The sequence below is a fragment of the Triturus cristatus genome, chromosome 3_2, assembly GCF_964204655.1.
Source record: "Triturus cristatus chromosome 3_2, aTriCri1.1, whole genome shotgun sequence".
Classification (NCBI taxonomy): domain Eukaryota; kingdom Metazoa; phylum Chordata; class Amphibia; order Caudata; family Salamandridae; genus Triturus; species Triturus cristatus.
The window spans coordinates 427,736,818-427,758,252 of NC_140584.1; positions in this window are offsets into that span (position 1 = coordinate 427,736,818).

Here is a 21,435-nt window from a genome sequence, read left to right on the forward strand (position 1 = left end):
TGGAAGATACCCTTCACCGACGAGGACGTCTGCCACCTAACTGCTGCTTGCACTGCAACCTGTGGGAACCACACTCTGCACTGCATTGCTTTACTCTGCCGCCCTGGTCTCCCCGATGATGACACAGCCAGCTGACATCGCTGCTGCCGTCTGCGCCATGGTTTGGGGGCACCTCTCATAAGTTACCCGAAGCACCAATCTGTCCCACACTGCAGTCTTGGGACTCTCGGCCCACCACCCCCATCCCCTGTGACTGCAGATCCTCAATGGACACCATTGCTTGCACCATGACCCTCAGCACTGTGACGAGCACTGCCCCACTTCGCACCGCAGCCCTGGTCTCACCGATGCAGCTGAATGACCGCCACCGAGCTGATGCCTGCATCGTGACCTGAGGGCATTGCACGCCGCAGTGCTCTGCTTCACACCGCAACCTCAACACCCACCACAGCCAGCCCACACCGCCCTTGTCAGCCAGAGCAAAAGCTACTGTTTAAGAGTCTTCCAATACCGCAGCTGGGCTGCACCACCATGGTCAGCCAGAACCGTAGGATTTGTTGGTCCACACCATTGTGGTAGCCCAGGAAGGAGCTATCCACTTTAAGGAACTATTTCTGACGTCTATTTTTGCATCATTGATATTTTGAAAAACTGTACATATTGGCAATTTTTACAAAACTGGCGTGGTGTCCTTTTGCAGTGTTCTCACTGTATTACTGAATGCATTGTGCAAATGCTTTACACACTGCCTCTGAGATAAGACTGACTGCTGATGCCAAGCTAAAAAGGCGGTGAGCAGGAGTTATTTTGGTAGTGTAACACCATTATCCTGACTAGGAAGAAGGGTCCCTACCTGGACAGGGTAACAACCTGCCAACTAGAGACCCCCATTTCTAACAATACTTTTTCTGATTATGCACTGGTGCAAAGTGTTTTGAGAATCTGCCCCATCGTGTCTCAGAGGTGGGCAGTTAAGGAGAGTTACTGGCAGGGCTCACTGCCACTCTTCAGCATTCCAGATGCCCCTCTGGCATTTTTAAAAGAAGGTGTTGGCTGCTATAGAATAGGTTACCCTCAGGTGCAAGGGAAAGAGGTGTAAGGGAGTCAGCCACCTGTGTAGCAGGACACTTGTCCATATTTCTGACTATAAATTAGGCAGCTGGGATTTAGTGTGAGGTGGTAGTTTGGTGAGAGGGGGCTACATTCTCTATTAGAAATTAGGTCTCTAGTTGGCAGAGGTTGGCACCCTGTCCAAGTAGGGACCACAATCCTAGTCAGGGTAAGCTTGATACACACTTTAAATTAACCTGTTCTCAACCTCTGGTAGCTTGGCACAGAGCTGGCATGCTTAACTTATGAGGCAATGTGTGAAGCATTTGTGCAACACACACACACACACAGTAACACACAAGAAACACCACAAAAAGACTAAGGGTTTAGAACAATAGAGAATATTTGAGTGAAACAAGACCAAAGGGACAAAATTCCAATCTGTAGAAGTCGAGATATGAATTTTTAAAGAATAAATAAATGAAAGAACAGTGTTTAGAAGTCACTAGCAGTCAAAAGGTGACTTGTGGCCACAAGGAACCAGTACAAATCCAAAGTTCTGGCAGATCCGAATGGTGGGAAGCCTGGCTACAGGACCCAGACAGATCCTGCTGAAGAAATACCTTGGCTGGAGCAAGTGCCATCTTCAAGAGCCTACTGCGTTGTTGTTGAGCCATGCAAAGTGGGTCCCACATCATTGTCAAGCGTTGATTAAGTGAATACAATGCATCGTAATCCTGCCTCGCAGAGCGACTTTGTCGAGCTGTGTATCCGCTGAAATCGAGCAATCTCTGCGCCAGCGCTGAAGGGCAATGCAACATAATTTCTAACGCAGTAGGGGCGATGCATTGATTTTTGCAGACATCAGCTGCACAACCCACTGCTGACCGAGGCCTAGGATAGGAGGGCCACCTCAGGCAAGGGTAGGACTCACAGATGGCAGATTCCACCAGCAGGATTGCAGAAAGTCTTTTGATTCCCTGAGAATTCCTAAAACAGGAGGCAAGCCAACAAGCCCTTGAAGTCACTCTGGGATCAAGTGAGATGGGTCCACTCCCTGTCCTCCGCAGAACAGCTATGCAACAGAGAATCAGTTCCTGAAAGCAGTCTTTACTCCAGCAGAGTTCTTCCCAGTTCCAGAAATGTACTGATTTGGTAGTGTCAGAGCCCTAGTACTTATACCCAACACCGCCTTTGATGTAAGGGGTGACTTCAAAGAAACTCTCTGGAGTGTACAAGGAGCCCTTTTAACACTGCCCTATCTGCCAGGCTATCTGTGGGTGGTGAATCAGTGCTTTGTGTGTGGACCGGACACTACCTATTGAAGTGTAAGTGTCAGACCCTCCTATTTCTTTCTGATCAGGTAGACCCATCACAATGCAGATGAATGCAGATGAGTGCTCAGAATGCAAATGAGTCTCATCGTCCTGTGTTTGTGGATGCCTAGAGAGAATGCGCAACGTGTAGCTGTCACCCAGGACAGACATGTATAAGAGACAGGCTGCAAGCACGCAGAACAAGGTTTAGAGCAGAGAAATGTCTACTTTCTAAAAGAAGGGATATGCTAAATAGCAATGTCAAATCCAACTTTACCAGTAAAGTGGATTTTTTTCATTGCCATTTCAAATACATGAAACATGATTCAGATACTCTTTCTACTCAGGAATTACAACTTAAAGGTGATTTAATGAATTCCCAATGCTAGCCTATGAGAAGAGTAGGCCTCACAGTAGTGAAAAACAAATTTAGCTGTGTTTCACTACCATGTCCTACCTTTTGGTTACACAACACTCTGCTGATAGGGTTACCTAGGGCCTACCTTAGGGGTGACCTATGTGTAATAAAAGGGGAGTTTAAGGCTTGAAAAGTTTTTCTTAATGAAAAGTCAAAATGGCAGCAAACTGCACACACAGGACTTGCAATGGCAGCCCTGAAACAGGTTTTGAAAGGCTACTTGTGTATGTAGCTCAATCAGTGCTGCAGGCCCACTATTAGCAACTGGTTTACAGGCCCTGGGTATAGGGTATACCACGTTACAAGGGACATATAGGTAAACTAAATATGCCAATCAGGTATATACAACTGTCACCATGTTTTAGGGGATGACTGCATGTTAGCACTAGTTAGCAGTGGTAAAGTGTTCAGAGTCCTAAGGCCAACAAATATAATTCTGCAAAAGAGGAGGAGGAAGGCAAAATGTTTGGGGTAACTGTCCTAAAAGGGCCATTTCCACCATTCTCCAACTGAAATACAATCTGAGACATAACTGTCATGTACCTTGATGTCCAGAGTTTTGCTCGTTTGACTAATCAAACAAAACATCCAAGTCCTTTATGGGGTTTTCACTCTATTGGCAGAGTGATTCCTCCTCATCTCATAAACTGGTGATTTGCCATTGAGAGAGATGCCCCTGACACTGCTGATGGCTGTCAAAGTCTCACCCTGTGAGAAAAATGTCCATCACCTATTTATCATCTTCTTCCGCAATACTTGCTTCATCCCACAAATAAGTGGGGGTGGGCGGAATTTGCGAAATTCACTTTTGCAAACTATCGCAAAAATGTTGATAAGCTCCGCAAACACGCCGGAAATATCGCGAAGACGCAGAAGTTTTTTTCCCGCCTGTTCGCTGTATTTTTTGCGTGATCGCGGCTCGCCATTTTACCCATGCGGTTGCTCACGGGCGCGGCCAACTTGTTTTCACTTTTCCCGCCCGCTCGTGTTCGATATGACGTGCCCGCGTCCTCATGCTCTCAATCTTCTCATACTCTCGCGGTTCATGATCGCGAGAAGAAAGGCGTGACAAATGACGAGATCGCGCGACGAATGACGTTAATGTAGGCGCGAGCTGTCGCGAGACAGCGCAAATGGCTACCAACAATCCAACATCTTGTGGAGAACGCGACCGGATCGGGAAAACTTGTCAGCGAACGCGGGGATTCAGGTAAGGCGATCACGCGCACGCGAGAATGTATTTTTTGACAGCACGAGCAAGAAACAAATTACCGGTAAGATGCGGATTGCGGGAATTTTGACATTTTCGCGCTGTCCGCGGAACGCGAAAATGCCAACTTATCGCAATTTCCGCGAGCGGAACGGAATTTTGGCCAAGGCCTACAAATAAGTGTGTGCGAAAATACAATTTTGCGGGAAAACTATGTGCCACGAATTACCTTGAGAAAATCTTTCTGTGTGATTTTCCTCCTTGTGTTTTAGCAGGAGAAATACTCTGCAAGAAATTATGTTTTGAAGATTTATTTCTCCTGTAAAACGTATTCCTGCGGATTTTCTGAACCCGTCAACTTCACATGTTGAGCACACCCTTGCTTATAACAAATGCTTGCATATTGTACCTTATTCCAAACGGTCCTCGGCAAGAGCGGACATACTTTGAGATAAAAAGTAAAGTGCAAAATCACTTGGTATTTAATAGGAGAGAGAAAACTCTTACACCCACACTCTAATTTGATGTTTAATTAGTTTCAGGCATTTTTATTTTCTTCTAATGCACTTAGACAAGATTTTGCTTCTTGAAAGACACTTTAGTAAATGTAACAAGATCACTCAAACAATTCGATCAAATTAGTCTCTTCACCTGCTAATTAGAAGGTTAATTATAAACCTTTCAGAAGTTTCATAAGGATGTGCTGGTCTCTGATAAAATTGGTGTTACCTGAATGATTTCTGAATATAGCATGGTTACTAAGCGAACCTATCTGAGCCAAGAAATGATTTAGTTTTTACCGAGTTGTTCAGTTTTTTGGTTTTGTTTTCATTTGTTTTGGTTGGCTACATAGAATACCTCCGCTGTAGCCTCAGTCTGGGTATCATTAGTGTAGAATTTGTGTCTTGCAATTTTATTGTTTGCATGCTCAAAGTTTTTTTTTTCCTTTTTTTCCCTATCTCTTTATTGCCATTTTTAGATCATAAAACAACAATACAAACCATAAGATGAGGACTGCAGAGTTTCCCGATACCCATATTCAAGGATACAATGTAATACACTCCAATTCCAAGCAAAGGAATCGTATCTGTATAGGAGCGGGGCAGGTTGGGAAAAGGGGGTGAAAAAACTGCATAAATAATCACATTATGTCCATTAGTCATGTGGGGATAGGGAAACTCAGCCAGCAACCTATATAAAAGGTCCTCTTTGGGGATCCTCGAGGGTCCAGTGCCACCCCAGGCAACATGTGGCTCTCTATTATCATCTGTCACAATCACAGCAGGTATACTTTTTTTTCTCAAAGCAGGAAACACTTACATGCTCTCCATCCCTCTGATCATAGTTCGAGGGCAGCAGTGGAGTACCTAGATCCCACTGAGGCCCAAGATCAGCTTGTATCAGAGTCCAGTGATATCTGATAATGGTTCCCCCAATGTCATGAATCATCAAATCCCACAGGTCTAGATCCCTTTCTGCATTTTCATCCGTGCGGACCCTCCGAAGACGTACCCCTTCTGCTACAGCCCACTCCAGTAGTTCTAATTTCCATTTATTGTGTGTTGGAGGTGCTGCCCATGCCCAGTGGATAGCTATTCAGTGCCTGGAAAGGACCAGGGCCAAAAGTGTGTATTTATACCTCATCTTGCCCTTCTCTCTGGGGAGGGGCAGAAAACCCAGAAAGCAGTGTTTGATGCTAAGTGTCAAATGAACCTCACATAAATTACCGTGGATCTAACCTCACCGAGTATGGTCTTAACAGTTCACAATCTCATGTAACACGGGCAAATCTGGCTGGAGAGACCCCACATCTTACGCAATCCCCCACTCTATTAGGTTTAATGCGACTCAGATGCCTGGGTGTTAAATAAGATCTATTGAGGTAACAGAACTGAGTACGTTTGAATCTCGCATTGCTTGCCGTCTCGTGCACCTGTGCCCTCGCCCGACTCCATTCCGCATCTGTCACAGGGACCTCCAGATCTGTGTCCCAGTTAATGCCCTAAGTTTACCACTGAGAAGATAAGATCCAAATTTGATGGTATGCTGGTATGATCTTGAGTTCATACTCAGTGTGCATGATCCACGCATATTACCAAGTATGCATGATAAAGGCAAAGAATTTTTACAGAAGTTGGCAAAACATATCACTAGCTATGAGGATGCATACATTCATTAGTTCAAGCTGGAGAATATTAAATTGATGCCAGGAAAAAAACAATTAGACACCTCAAATGTTATCTTATGAAAAGAGGAACGGGAGAGAAAGTTGGTTAAAAAAAGACACCAACTCAGGGGAGGTCGAGATATGGTAGAGAGGAAAGTCTGGTGGAGGGAAGGCAATAATCTTAAATGGAGGGTCTGGTTTCTCAAGAGTGCAGTGTACCAGGGAGGGGTAACAGAAACAGAACACGTCTGAGTCCATTGCTCAGAAATATGGGCTCGAGCAGTAAGTAATAATTTTGCTACGACAAGGAAGAATATTATTTCACTTTCTGATTTCATGTTACTTCTATAAATTCAAAGCACGGGGGGGCATATTTACAAGCCCCTATTGCCAACACACTTTCCATGATGTTGTGGTGGCGATAGGGACTTCGCCTTCTTTACAAGGCAGTGTTACGCCACTTAATGTGGCGTAACACTGCCTTGTAAATAAGGCACCCTTTCATGATATACTTAGCGTTTCAGGGGAGGGCAATGGGTGTTGCTGTGGGCGTTCCACCTCAACACCTATTGATTTTGACGCTGCCCCTTATTTACAAAGGTTGCAGAAATATGGGGCAATGCCACAATTAAGACCAAGGAGAACCTGGTCTTACCCTGGTGAAACGAGGAGAAATGTTTTATTTCTCCTCGTTTTTGCTGTTTCCATGTGTGCATCACGCACGGAAAGAGCAAAATGCTAATGATTGTTTATGTGCAGGAATGTCCTTTCCTCCACATAAACAATCATTTTTTTAAAATAACGTTTTGCAACTTCTGTGTGTGCTGCATTAGGCAGCTGCATTAATCAGCACATATAGAAGTTGCAAAATGCCATTTAAAGATTGTTTATGTGCAGGAAGGGGCACCTTTATATTGATAGATAGATAGATAGATAGATAGATAGATAGATAGATAGATAGATAGATAGATAGATAGATAGATAGATAGATAGATAGATAGATAGATAGATAGATAGATAGATAGATAGATAGATAGATAGATACCAAAGAGTGCCACTTCCCATTTTTATTCCCATAGGATTATTTGTTCTTCGATAAAGAAAAATAAACTGAATGGAATTATACCAAATTTGGCATAAAAGTAAAACTTTGCTCACAGATTGTGCTTTTGTTGGTCTGGAGTAAGTACTTTCAGTAATTTTGGCGAAATAAGCATTTCAAAATGTTGCTTGGTTCGGGCATCAAGAGATTACATTTTAGTGCTATGTCATCCATGATATTTTGGGTGGTCAGTAGATTTACCAAATCCATGGAGGATTCGTGACTCCTTTTCTAAAAATTAAAACTCTCCATTGGATGAGCGACCTTTACTCCCTTTGTGAAATATTGATTCTCAAATCAAGGTTCAGATTTATGTAAAGACTGTAACCTGACTAGCTGGCCGTCACATAAACATTTCTGCTGAGGCCAACATTACCCAACAGAGCACTGTGTTGACTTCATAGAAAGACAAGCATTTGCAATGCATTAGGTCTCGCATTAACGCAGGTTTAAGCTATTGGTATTGTAAATAATAATGTGTTTTATTTATGTTTCAAAAACTAAAACATAATAAAAGGTCATTTCATTTACAATGCCAATAGCTCAATTTCGCGCAAATGCGAGACCTGTCGCATTCCAAATGCTTGTTTATGGGTGCATGCAGTACACATAAGTAGGGTATGCTTGTATTCCCTCACTGACGGGCAAACACTCATCACTTTCTAAACCCACAGCAGAACAGATGTTTGGCTTTGGAAATGTAATCCACATCTTGCTCCAGCCAAACCCAGTTCCTCCAGAATAGCCGCAAGAACTTTAGATCCTAATCCTGCCCAGCACCACTATCACCAACACAATAACTATCTCCACTACCAACATCACCACCACTATAATCCCAATTATTACTAACACCACCCTCATCACCACCATCGTTAACATTACTGGTGCAACCACCACTACCAGCAGCGCCACTACTATCACTAGCTAGCTGTACCCGTATCACACCACCACCATTATCAACACTATAACAAGCACTGCTGCCAACTTCATCCTAACCACTACCAACATTAATAGCACAATCATCATTACTACCACCAGCACTATCGCCATCAACACCAGTGCTACCACCACCATCACTAATACGAGTGCCACCTCAAGACCACTACTACTTCAATCAACACTACAACTGTCACCATCATCAGCAGCATTACCACATTATGCTGTGCTTTTTTGAGTGTAAAAGCAATGTGTGTTATAAGAGTGGTGATACAGGTGTGTGTGAAAGTCACTAACAGGTTGTATCAGTCAGAAAAGGCCAGATCTATTGGCATTGCCAATGTTTGTTTATAATGTACTTCAGTCATTGTCTACAACAATAGATCCTGAGCCTTCCTACCCCACTGCCAGCGTTCCTTAGGATTCACTTGTCTCGTCCCGCATCCCCATTGCTGCTCCAATCCCTTTCTACAAAAGCACTGTTATGTACAGCAAGCACTCACTTTTTCCAGAAGTTCTGATCTTCCTATGTGGTCTCTGTTCTCACACTCCATGGGTCCTGCTTCACAGTCCTCACCTTCAGAGGTTGCCAGCGGTGATAATAAGCCATCTCTGTTGTGGAACTTGCTGCCCCGGATCTTCCCCTTCGCAAGCCGCAACAGCTTTTAAATAAGACGAGTTCAAGTGGCCATGGAAGACGTTCACATGGAGGAAGCCATGTCTTCGCTCAGCGCATGCGGGTTCAGCCCTCACTGCAGCCTGCGACTCTCAGGCAAAAACATAGAGGACGTACGCACAGATTCCATTATTGAGGTTAGCAGATGTAGGGACTAAATCAGAGGGGAAACACAAATAATATAACCGTGAATCATACAAAGGAAGTATTTCGTGTTTGACTAAAACTCGCATGAAAACAAGTCAAAGTGCGAGTTTTTATTATACGTGCAAATTTATTTCCCATTGAACGGTAATATGCAGCTTGAGCGTGTTGGAAAATTAAGGATGGCACAGTTTGTAGCTGCTTTCCCCTAACTTCATATTCGTCCTGACCGATGACCGGTTGTAAACAGCAGAAAGTGGAAAGTAACAATACTGAATGAGCCTGGGCCTACAAGATTAATCTACTCATGATGAAAGTTCTTTCTGCACATGACCTGCCCACAGCGGCACCATTTTGAATGAAAGATCACGTGATGTTGTAACTGTGACTGGGCTGCTATGGTGACCGTAGGCGAGCTGAAGGCTGGTAAGAGAGACAGAGCAATGGGCACGCAGTGATGGTGGTAGAACAGGGCTTGGTAGTGTAGCTCAAGTTAGAAGTGCAGGGGTTACACCTTCACCATCGAGGTGCGAATGCACGAACTGCGTGGGGGGTGTGCACGGGAAGGAAATAGTGTTCGAAGTAAAGGGGCCAGTAACCATGGAAGGATACAAATGACAACACGCTCCTCTTAAGGAGGGACTAACAAGCAAAAACCAATAGGAAGGCAGCATTTAGGACCTAAGCCAATGAAAAAGATGAGCAGAGAGTGGGTGGAGCTTTCACAAATCTTCCACGCTATGCTGAATACTGCATGCCTCGCAAAGCGACAGCGCAAGCGCTGCAATGCTAGGCTCGACCTAAAAAAGGGCGCAAGGGTGCAAGGTGATTCGACCCTGACACCCTGGCCATATAGATCTCCCCTAAGCACCATCTAAGAATTAAAAATGGATCTCTGCCAGCATTCAAAAAATCAATAAAGTTATTTTTATTGTGATATCCCCAGATCCCGAAACTTCCTGGAGTCCCTTGGACTGCAGTGGCCCTATAAATTCACAAAGCCAGCATCCACAAATCTTGCAAAAAAGAATAAAATAGCTAAAGCACTAGTGGTGCACTTAGTCAATGGCGGCATGTGGAAGTTGGCGGCATGACGTAAGGAAGGAGCAGGATCTGGCTACCATGCCTGCCCTGTCTGCACAGCGGTGTAGGTGATGGCCGACGTCAGGACCTACAGCAAACACCTGCTGTACATGGCCAAAGACTGGTTGTGATGGGTCTTGACCAACTCCCGAGGGTTGCCCTATGAGTCTGGCTGGAGCCCAGACCCTGCAGCCAACGTCACATGGGCATAAGTGAAGTCTGTGAACAGCTGCTTTTGCCACCCATGGAGTGTTGGGAACAAGGCTGGACCAGAGGCAAGGTCCTGCAACCAACTCACTTCACACTTGGCTGAAGGCCATGGCTGCAGATGTTGGATGCCTGTGAAGAGATGAATGTAAAGGCTTGCCAGAGGCCAGGGTCAACAGTCATCCAACACTGAACATTCCAATAGGCCTTGCAATATGGAGGTTACTTGCCCATGGACTGTTGGGCTAATGTCCAGCCTCTGCCCATGCCTTTCAGCCAGCCTCCATTGTGCAAGGCCAAAGGACATGCGGTGAGAATATTGACCGCCTATGGAGAGTCTGATGAAGTAGCTTAGCGAAAGCCACCTCAACTGCTATTGGCCAAGTACTGGACATTAGGTCCTGCACATGGCCATGCACAGCATGGTTGGCTGCCCATGGAGTCTTTGGGAATACAAAAAAGTGTTGGATGGAATGCTTGAATGACTCTCAAACATTGGTAATTACTCAGGCCGCATCCCAGTCCATCATTATTTTGCCCACCATGCCACCTCAGTTTGGACCCAACCATAAACAAGTCAGTCTTGAGCCTGGTCCAAATAGGCCCAGCCCAGCCCAAACTGCCAAATCAGGTCCTCCCTGAACCACAACACAAGAAACCTGGGACTGGTTTCACCCTAGTTAGGGCTCATCAGCCTGGTATAGCTTGGTTCTAGTGACACAGTATGCAAGGGACCCATGTCAATCCCACTTATGGTAACACAGTAAAGTATACAAAAAAAATGATGGAATGCTTGAATTAATCATAGCCACTGGTAATTACTCAGCCCCGTACATTTATTTAATTTATTTAACAGTTTTTTCATATTTCTATCTACACTTTTTCGTAATCACCTTAGCTGCTGAGGCTTTTCCACCCAAGCGCTGAAAATCTTTTTCTGCTATTTTGGTTACTTTGCACTTACGCCATCATAAATTCTTTTTACACATAAGGTATCCAGGCCAAATTTGTGTCCTTCTTTTTCCCAACATCATAGGGATCCTAAAGGTAGCCAGGGTATGTGGATTTCCCTGGGGGATCTGGGGAAGTAGGCAAAATATGGCTAAATGGTGGGGCTTTTGGGGAAAAGTGAGGAAAAAAGGATTTGCAAAAAAGTGTCCTTTTCCCTAAAAAAGAACAGAACCATCTTCCCAGTTGCGAGGAACACACAGAACTGTACAAAAATATTTTTTGCCACAGATTTCACATTTTTCGAAGAGATAGCTAATATTTCAAAATGTTTGTGGTCTCAACCTATTTCCAGTTTATGGTGGAAGCAAATGTGAAACCCATGGGTGATACAGAAGAGCTATAGCTTTTCAAAAAATAGTAACAATTATGAATCGAGCAAGGGGTTGTCTGGATCCCTTAAAGTTTCCCCTAAGATTTTAACTATTGAAATAAACAAATTATGCAAAATGGATAGGAAAAAACATACATGTATGACAACATTTTCAGTCGCAAATTCGTGTCACGATGACGGATTTATAAAAGCAATACACAATGTGTCCGCTAGGCTCTTCTGGTTGTGAGGATATATAGGGCTTGTAAGGTCTCCAAGAACCCAAAGTACCCTGAGACAACATTTCTTTTCATTCTGTATAGAGTATAGAACAATTCATATGGTAAAAGATAAACAGTGTAAAATGGGTATGAAGAAAACCTATGCATTTCTGAAATGTATACCATATTCTGAGTTGAGGAGCAGTGGTTATTTTACATCTTTGGATTTATTGATAGCCATGCTAGCAAGTGATTCAAACGGCATTTTGCAAAACTTCTTCTTTCTTACACACTTGCTTGGATTTTAAAGGCACAAATGCAAAGAAATCCTTTTGGTAATAACAAATGTTTGACTATTCTGTATGTCCTCATATCTTATGATAAAAATGGTACCTCACTTGTGTGGTTGGACCTACTACCTACAGCACAATCCAACCCAAAACGTAACCAGGAGGCATCAAATTTTGTACAGCAGAATAAATACTCTTTTTACCCCTTTTTTGCAAACTGGGTAGTTGCTCTAGCTCTGCCGCCATGCAGGAAAACCTACCAAACCCAGACACTTCTGAAAACTAGACAACCAGGAGAGTCCAGGGTGGCATGACATTTATGGCTCTGACTAGGTAATGTTTCCTAAACACCCTCTCACATTTCTGTGATAGAACGTTGTTGAATCTATGCGAAGCCATATATTTCCTACCACCCAGCTTTCCCTCAAGTCTCTTGATTAAGGTACCTTGTGAGGATGCTCCAAGAAACTGTCACTCAAAAGGCCCTAAACACTACATAGAGAAATTAGCAATAGAGGTTGCTGCGGCATTTTGGGCCGTGCGCGGTCACCACCCATGGAAACATGCTAACCATAGACATTTTTAAAAACAAGACACCAAGAGAGATTTCAGGGTGGTATGCTTCACATGAATCGCACAGTGTTGTATTACCCACAATGCCCGGCGAAGCTCAAACTCTGCCTAAAACCACACATTTTGCTTATATTTCAGAGTTGGAAACTTCCAGTATTAGCAGGAATCCACGAATTTTCTACCACCCAGTGTTGCAATAATTGTTCTGATAAAAACTCTGCCCCACTCTTGTGACTAGGCCTAGTGGGTGGAATATTGTGGTTTCTTGCTGATTTCGGAAGTTTCCATCTTGGAAAATGTATGTTTTGGCTAAAGTTTGGGGTTTGTGGGCATTGGGAGTAAGACACATTTTTGGGATCCACATGAGGCACACCACCCTGGACTCCCACGTGTGTCCAGTTTTCAGAAATGTGTGAATTTGGTAGGTTGGGAGGCCGCCAAGCACAGGCCCAAATACCTCAGCTACCCATATTGGCAATGGCTCCACTTTGAGTTTCAGTTTGTTTCACAGGCACCAGGCCAAGCCACACAAGGGTTTAGCATTTTTATCAGGGCAAGGGTGGACACTCTGAGTAGTAGGAATTTTGTGGATAGACAGAGATTCTGATTTTGTGTCCATCACAGAAATGTGAATAACACATGATTTTACCAATAAGGAAACGTGGACATTTAGAGGGCATATTGGATAAGGGAATGGGATAAAATGCATGTTACACTACACTAGACAACTCTGAGTGTTCAGTTTTTAAAACTTTGAGGGGATGAAAATATTCCTTTTGAGTCTAACTCAAACACAATTTCGTAATAGATAGTTTTGGCACTACCAGTGATAGGGTCAATACTAACAACACTATCAGAATATTGAACCCATCATTTAGTTTTAGAGAGCTGTCAAGCCGCCTCAAGGCACCAGTCACTTTACAGTCTATTCACAGACCTTTCATGCATGCCACACAAAGTCATTTATACTGCCTTCCATAGCCCAACACTCTCATCAACACAGTACTTCAGTTAATGAGCCCATCAGATTCGTATGACAACAGGACTGAAACACCAATCACACTGCCAGTCAACCACTCGTCAACTTATTATAGATACACACCTCTAGAAAACCAATACACACATTTCAACAGCCGTCAGCCACACACTCTGCCAATCAAAATCCAGACATTCCACCAGTGAATAGGTCACACCTTCTGCCAGCCAACAGCCACAATTTCTGCCAGACAGCAGCCACACAAGCATCATTAAATACATACTGCCAGCTGTGGTTAGATTAGGGCCTTGACCACAGTTTCTCTTCAACCATGAAAAGCTGTTTCTACCTATATTGGATACCTATGAAAACAAACCTAGGTTAAGGTTTGACTACCTGTTTGTGTCTGTCTCGCCTAATAATACAAGGGTGTCAGGGGCACCTTTGCTCACAGTGGAAGCCTGATTGGGCTCACAATGACTTTTTGTTCATGCACCTTAAGTGTACTCAAAGCACAAAATACAGCTTTTTCTAGTGTGTGTAAAGGGAATTTCTGGTGATGCGTTTGTTGCACATTCCTCAGAAGACTCAACTAAATTCCCTAAAGAACACTTCTAAGCAGACTAAGGGCCCTAGGGTTTCGTGTACATTGTATTCAGTCAAAACATTGCACGTCATATCCTTCACTATGTGCAATGCATTGCCTGAAATATGTTAGTAGACGCCATGTTCTGACAAGATGAAGATGGTAAAGAGTCCACAAGTAGGGCTTGTGATGAGTGGTGGGTAAAATGAACTGTATGTCACTCCTACCATGATCAACTGCCATCTACCTACTTGAGATCCCTATGACAACACACCTAGGCTAAACTTAGGCTACCTGTTCATGTCTCTCTTTCATCTGGAGTCCTAAGAATGTGAGGGTGTGATCTTTCCTAACACCTCCCCGTAGCAGTCTTCTTCAGCTCAGGAAGACTTGTATTTCATGCCTTTTCTTTGCACCCTCCACACTAAATCCAACTTCTTCCAGTTTGTAGAATTAAGCTGGGGCTGCCTGAGGATACATTTGTGGTCCATTCCTTGGACTGTGCCAGCAAATCTACCTTTGAAAATGGGGCTACACATTCTGTGGCAGACTCTACTAAATTTCCTAGCAAGCACTCTGGAAAGTCTAAGAATCTAAATTTGTAGACAGGGTACTTAGTCACAAGATGGTGCTTGTTCTGTTGACCATTATGTGCAGTGAACTCACTGAAATCCACTTGCAATATGGTGAATAGAACTTTTGCCAAATTGTGATTAAGAAGGAAGGTGGCTAGCAGCCAAAAGTGAGACAAATGAGTGCCTCCTTACTTGAAGTCAGTAAATACATGGTGGCTTAAATATAATTTAGAAAGAAAAAATCTTGGATTAGAGTTCTTCTTTAAAAATTTGATGTATGAATTTCCAAGGCTGCACAGCTACACCAGGCCATGACTCAAGGAAGGTTATATATTTGCGAACAGTCATTTGGGGACACCTAGTCACTCCTAATGCATGTGATTCACTTCGGTCACCTTCCCAGAATTTTACCTTTGTGTGGTACAAAGTGAAACACTTTGGCAAACACAGGCCAGGCCAAGATGAGCACTAGAGACAGTAATATCTGCTTTCCTTTCCTTGCCAAGCACAGACTGTGCATTGGAAACATCAGCATCTCTTTTGCTCCGTGGTAAGAATGTGGTCAGCAAAGTGCCACCAATCCTGCAGCCTTGCAAAGTCCACATCAACAGAGAAAGTAGAGGTTACTGCTTTTACAGCAGTAGGGCTTTCGATAACAGTCAAATGAAAGTCAAAGAAGAACATCAGTCTTTCTGTGGTAGTATTCTGATATGCATTGTATGGTGCCAATTGAATCAGGTGAGCAGCCAAATTCTTGTATCATGTGCGAGTTTTAAAACTCGCATTATAAGGATGAAGAAGCTGGAACATTTTTATCCACTCCACCCATGCAGTTGTTGTAATTAAGTATTCAAGTGAGTTTGTGGGCTTTTGAATGCAGTGAGTATATATACTTCCCACCTCTGAAAACTTGACAGGGAGCAGTTCATTGCCTTTTTGGAGTTTCTTGCAAACAAGCTTCTGAGGAAATCCTTTAAGATGCTTTCTAATGGTACCGCAAGCCCCAGTGCCAGCTTTGTACAGGTTACTAAACAGCTGGACTCCTGTATAGGTTAGGACCTTTATTAAGGAGAGATTCAGCAAACTTCCATATGGTCTTCTCTTTGACTCCTAACGCAAAAGGACAACCTGCAAGATTTATTACAGAGGCCTTCCGAATGAATACTCTTAGGCTCTGCACATGACTAATAGAGCGCACTAATAGTATACACCTGTACATCTTGATCCTGTACAAGGTGGCAGGATCACTTTGAGGTGAAAATACCTGGTGGAACCCCTTGCCGAATGTGTGACTACATAGGCTGCCAGCCTCCCCGATCTCATTAGGCCTAGTAAACCAAAATTCAGAATGCTAAATGTCAGGTACACAGGGTTGAGTGCCCAATATAGGTTTGTATTTGTATGTATGGCTGTGCGAATGGCTGGCATGTGTTGATGGTTGATCACCAAATGGCTGGTAGTTCAATATAGTAACAGAGAAAGGTTCAAATAAGGGTGAAAGTATAAGGGATCCATTTTAGAAAATACTGACAAAAGCCACAATACTGAGGCAGCGAGGTGGCTGAAACATGTTGACCCACTCATGCCTCATGATCTCTCATTGGGTGTCCTATCTTATTTTTAATCTTACCAAAGAGTGATTTTTCACATAAACTTCAGATGACTCATTAGGTAATTTTAACTTGAGGATCCCTCCCATTAGATCAAAGAGCTCCCTTCCATTTGCAAGGTAGATCACATGTGAATGACAAAGGTCCCCGCACGAGGACTCATGATCAAGCCTGATGACTTCTGGCCAACTTCTATCCCGGGCTCTGTGGAAGCCACTGAATCGGCTCGCAATTTAGGAGTCCTGTTTGAACCCGGTCTACAGTTGGATGTCTCAGTAAATAAGACTGCAGCGACCTGCATGGGCCTGCTTCGTGCCCTGTGCAAAATTCTACCAATACTCCCTCGAAGTGCTAGAGCAGAGGTAGTGCGTAGTTCTATTCTCAGTAGGTTAGACTACTGCAACGCACTACTTCTGGGAGCTCCTAAAATCTTGATCCTAAAATTGCAGAAGATCCAGAACATGGCCGCGAAATTGGCTCTGTCGCGACCACGCTCTGCCTCCTCTTCTGCAGCATTAGCTGATCTACATTGGCTGCCGGTGCAGCAGAGGATCGCTTTCAAGGCGTCATGCCTTGTTTTCAGAGCGCTGCATGGACTAGGACCAATTCCACTTCAGAATCTCTTCTCTTGGTATCAAGCTGCCCGACCTCTGAGATCTTCGTCGGCGTTCCTGGTGAGGATTCCCAGGATTACTAGAGTAAGGATAGGTGGCCGTGCTTTTAGTTACACGGCCACCACATTATGGAATTCCCTACCTCTAGCACTAAGGAGTAGTCAAGATCTGCTCTCCTTTAAAAGGGATCTTAAGACCTACCTGTTCCCAAGAGCAATGTAATTACATCCTTCCTGATGGCTTGATAAGGTCTCAGCGCCAGGATACCCTTTCGGGTGACAGCTGCGCTTAATAAGAAATAAATACAAATACAAGCAAACATCTAGCTGTGGGTGAGAGTCCTATAAAAACACCAGCTGTAACGTCTCATGCACCTGCAAGCGATAACAATCAAGCAGAGAGTCAGTGACACTAGAGAAACCTAGTCAATCTAATGTACGCCATGATGATGACAATAATGTGCTATGCATACTCTAACTTCATTCTATTGCTAGACAATACCCAGGAAAAACTAAGTTGGTTTCCCTTTAGGGCCCCTTGCTCTCCTCTGGGAGGCAGGAGAAGGCAAGCAAAAATAAAATAAATGAGTCAAGTAAGAGCTGTTGTTCCTTCATGTGCCTTGGGACCAGTATGGGAGGCAGGCCGAAGTCAATTGAATTAAATATATTATAGCTGATGCCCCTTCAGGTGCATGTGACCCCATGGGAGGCAGGCTTTAATTTGGAAATGCAAAATTACAGGGATTACACCAAATTATGACGATTTATTGAAAATTACATCCAGACCTAAATAAACCCCATTAAATCATGGAAAAGAAACTGGTTACGGTTCAGTGAACACAAAGCCAAGAAAGCCCTGAAATCTGCCAGTTATGGTGTGCAACACACAAAGCACACCACAACTCACACCTCCACTATGCCTAATACACCCCAAGAAAATGACATGCAAAGAATACATTAAACAAAGAGCAAAATATATTTAGTGGGGTTGAGACTTATTGGATCGTACCATGAAGAGGTTTAGAACAAAGCAGAGATCCTGCTATTTTATGTTTACGGTGTCTAAAATTAATACATATGACTCTGAATATTTACAAATGAATGCATCTAATGCAGACAGCACAAGTTGGAATCAGTGAGTAGTTGTTGCCTCTCCCTGTTTTCAACATGTGCCGTAAAAAATGTAGCCTTATGTCAGAGACTTTCCAGGTAATACTTATGAAAGTTAACACTTCAAAGGAAAAAAACATGCTTCTTGGCTCTGCTCAGAGCCAGCACTGTTCATCATACTATGGGCACCAGGTGTCCATTGTGTGTTGCACAATGCACACCATGGTTGTGAATCATAAACCACAAGTTCAAAGGTTGAGTGATTTGGAAATGTCACAAGAAACTCAAGATTTAAATTGTGAACACAATACATATGTTTTTAGTTTTGCAATGTAGATTATTTAGTTTTACCTTTCAGGAATAAATTGTTGATAAAACAATGTGTTGCTCGAAAATTATTTTACCTGAATAAATGAAAGGACAAGAGGAGTTTGGCAAAACAGGAAAAAGTTGATTTACTTAAACGCAGTGGCCAGTAAAGTATTGATGGAGGCGAGTCTGAAGTCAGTCTCACAGTATAGAAGCTTTGGCCACACACATACACATTTTGTGGGTACAATGTAACACTTTGAAGTTCTTTGAAAAGCATCATAGTCATAAATACCAAGAAAAACCATCTGCTAACAAGGACACAGATTGCTCTTGACTTCTGGGAGAACTAGTGTGGGCGTGTCCAGATGTCCGGTGTAGTGAGCGTGTGATCACCTTGTGTCCTGATTAGCTGAGTGTTCCTAACTACATGTGGCAACTAACTCGGTGGTATTTTGTGAATGCGTGCCTTTGGTCAAACATGTTTCATTGGGGTCAATCTTCTCGGTCCTGTGTGTGGTGTGACTACCTATCTGTGGGATCGATCAGGGTTTTCCCTAGGTACGCATTTGTCTTTGGGCTGAGTGTCACCCCACCTGTAACCTATGAATCGGTAAGCTTGGGTCTCAGGCCCTGTCTGATCTCTGACATGGGGTTTATGGAGAGGTCATCTCAGGTGAATCTGACAGCAGTGATATGAGTTCATGAGTGTGTGCTCGTGTAACATGGCGTTCATTGATATCATGTTTACCGATATGCTCATTGTCATAAATACAGTTATTACATCGTACATCAACACTGCATTCACTGATATTGATGTCATTATGCAGGCATAAGTTACAATGTACATCGATGTTGGATTTACTGGTATTGACATCATTGTGCGTGCATAGATGACACATATATTGACATTGCATTTATTGGTACTGCTGCTGCTATGCGTGCACACATTAGGGTGTACACTGTTATCGTATTTATCATTCTCAACAAATGGACAATGGTGTGGGATGAAGCGCAGAATAGATGCAAGCAACTAGAAAGTAAATGGTGCGCCAGCTGAAACCACATTGACTGAGCCACCTTGAAGTCCGCCCTCAACAACTACCACCACCAGCTCAAAGCCACAAAAAGGAGGCCCTGACTAACTGGATCAAAACCAGCACCAAACAAACCAAGAAACCCTTCACCATCGTCCAAGAGTTCTCCTGCCCGTCAGCCATTAAAAACTCGATCCCCTCCTCACAGAAACACTGTGACACTCTCGCTGACCACTTCCACAACATGATGGCAACTATCTACTGAAACTTCTATCCCCAACCCACAGACTTTCTCATTATCGCATCGACCACTACCACCAACCACCGCTCTCCGCATGGGAACAACTCAGCACACTGCACACTACTACTCTAATGAACAGCCAACAACTCACCACCATCCTCAACAACTACATTACCGTAGCTACCTGGATGAAGAACAATTGCCTGAAGCTCAACACAGACAAAACTGAAGTTCTGATCTTCAATGGACACATCATCTTCTGAAATGACTCCTAGTTGCCATTGGAACTCAGACCCACCCCCACTCCGAAAGATTACACCCTTAACTGAGGCATTATCCTGGACTGCAAACTCTCCATGAAATGTCAGGTTAACGACTTTGCCCCAGTCTGCTTCCACACTCAGCGCATGCTCCACAAGGTCTTCAATGGCACCCCACATGTGCATTAGAAAATTTATATGTGCCTCCTGACGCTGTGATAGATGGGACGTGTAGTCCCCAGCCAGAGCAAAATGCAGCCGGAGCTGCAGGAGTCTGTTCGGCTCTTTAAGCGCTAGTCCACTCACCCTGCTGCAGGTGATGATGCGTGCCTCCTGGCACTGTGATAGATGGGGCGTGGAGTCCCCAACCATAACACAATGCAGCCTGCGCTTCTGGAGTCTAATGGGCACTATGAGCACTAGTCTGCTTGAAATTGAATAAAGCTTATTTTGACTTTTGACTCTCACTTAGACCAGCTTGAGTGTGGTTGTTTCTTTATATTTATAGCCTGACAAATATTTACATAAATATATAAACTCTCTTTCTTTCTCTCTCAATATATACATGCAGAACATTGGAATGTTGGGGCTACATTCAAAACAATAGAGTGATCCAGGCTTCTAATGGCTGGTAAAAGCCGGGATCTCCAACATTCCAATGTTGTGGTTCACAGCTGCGCTGTGAACAAAGGCCTCACTGAGCCCGAGGGAATTTCAATCCCCTTGGGCTCTGTGAGGCCTTTAGTTTCATTTGTTAGAACATTCTGCACTCTAGTGGTTGAATGTTCTAATGGCCTAATTTCCATCCATAGTTGGGCTATACTGGCATTAAAGACTCACTCACTTGCTAAAGGTAACGCTGGAGCGGGCCTTTAATGGCTGGTGTAGCCCACTTCGGTGGGCTACAAGGCTATAATATGTTGCCACTGGGTAGTTATATTTAGGTCAGCCTTGCCATAGGCAATGCCTTTTTGTTTTGCTAATAACTTTGGTGCTGCATGACGAATAGCCACAAAAGTTTCTCTATTTTGCCTAATATGTGCATGGAAAGTTCCATCATGAAAAGAGGGTTCCTAAAATACAAAATCCCCATGCATTTTCCACAGACTTTTTTAGGAAGTGCTGTCGCAAAAACTACTTAATGGAATTACACAAAATTTGTCAGGAAGCTACATTTTAGTCCAGAAAGCGTAATTTTTGTAATTTAGTGTAAATCTATTCAATAATTTTGGAGATATTAAGGTGCAAACATTTTTGTATATCAGGATGGTTGGGCTTAATGGACTCTCACAAGAGTCACTCAAGCTCATATAAAAAAAATATAGCCTTCTGATTGGCCCAGGGAGTTTTTTTCCCTTCGATCATCTTCCTTCCATGGGAGAAAGGCTTCCGCAGGAGCAAAGC